Here is a 1,484-nt window from a genome sequence, read left to right on the forward strand (position 1 = left end):
CCAGATTCCCTGGAGCAGAGAGCCTCAATCCACCCTGAACTACAACGAGGGGACTGAAGTCAGTTGCAGCACCGTAGGGTTCATTCTCCCCAGAGGCAGATGGCAAACGCCCTTGTTGTTGTTCAGTTCAGTTAGTCGCTCAGCCGTCTCTGACTCTTTGCAACCCCATGAATCACAGCAGGCCAGGCCTCCCTGTCCATCAACAACTCCCGGAGTTCACTTAGACTCAAGTCAATCGAGGCAGTGATACCATCCAGCCATCTCATCCTCTGTTGTCCCCTTCTCCTCCTGCCCCCAATCTCTCCCAGCATCAGAGTCTTTTCCAATGAGTCAACTCTTCGCATAAGGTGGCCAAAGTACTGGAGTTCAGCTTTAAGCATCATTCCTTCCAAAGAAATTCCAGGAATGATCTCCTTCAGAATGGACTGGTTGGATCTCCTTGCAGTCCAAGGGACTCTCAAGAGTCTTCTCCAACACCACAGTTCAAAAGCATCAATTCTTCAGCACTCAGCCTTCTTCACAGTCCAACTCTCACATCCAAACATGACCACAGGAAAAACCATAGCCTTGAATAGACGGACCTCAGTCAGAAAAGTAATGTCTCTCCTTTTAAATATGTTATCTATTTTTTTTTTTATTTAATAAAGTTTTATTTTTCAAAATGTACAGCTGGTGGGACCTGTTCATGCATCTTCACCAGCAGCTGGGGCATCTCCTGCCTTGGTGTTTCTGGTGTAAATCACTTGAGCTCTGTGCTTTGAAACCAGTTTAATAAGTCCTTTACTAAGGAGTTCCTGAAGGGCTGCTCTGGCCAGGGAACCACGAATCTTCAGTCTCTCAGAGACCACAGCTGGAGTTATAAGCTTATAGTTGGGAACTTCTTTACAGAGTTTGTCATATGTTGCTTTGTCAAACAAGACCAAGTTATTTAGCTTGTCGCGAACTTTGCCTTTGACCACTTCTTCTTTTTGGCCTTGCCCCCAGATTTGTTCACTGGATCTTTGTCCTTCTTGGCCGATTTTCCGGCTTCTTTCTTCTTGTCCTCTTTTGGTGGCATAGCGAAGCCCGGAGAGCAGCTGCAACCACTGCCGCCTCGCTAAGATGTCGGACAAAAAAGCTAAATATGTTATCTAGGTTGGTCATAACGTTTCTTCCAAGGAGTAAGCGTCTTTTAATTTCATGGATGCAGTCACCATCTGCAGTGATTTTAGAGCCCCAAAGAATACAGTCTGACACTGTTTCCACTGTTTCCCCATTTATTTCTCATGAAGTGATGGGACCGGATGCCATGACCTTTGTTTTCTGAATGTTGAGCTTTAAGCCAACTTTTTCACTCCTCTTTCACTTTCATCAAGAGGCTTTTTAGTTCCTCTTCACTTTCTGCCATAAGGGTGGTATCATCTGCATATCTGAGGTTATTGATATTTCTCCTGGCAATCTTGACTCCAGCTTGTGTTTCTTCAAGTCCAGCGTTTCTCATGATG

General features: G+C 45.1%; 1 pseudogene; it reads right to left on the minus strand.

Annotated features, from left to right (window-relative positions):
• Nucleotides 1-358: 358 nt before the first annotated feature.
• Nucleotides 359-1,072, minus strand: LOC120859663 (annotated as a pseudogene).
• Between the last annotated feature and the right edge of the window lie 412 nt (nt 1,073-1,484).

The sequence above is a fragment of the Oryx dammah genome, unplaced genomic scaffold (assembly GCF_014754425.2).
Source record: "Oryx dammah isolate SB20612 unplaced genomic scaffold, SCBI_Odam_1.1 HiC_scaffold_2200, whole genome shotgun sequence".
NCBI lineage: Eukaryota > Metazoa > Chordata > Mammalia > Artiodactyla > Bovidae > Oryx > Oryx dammah.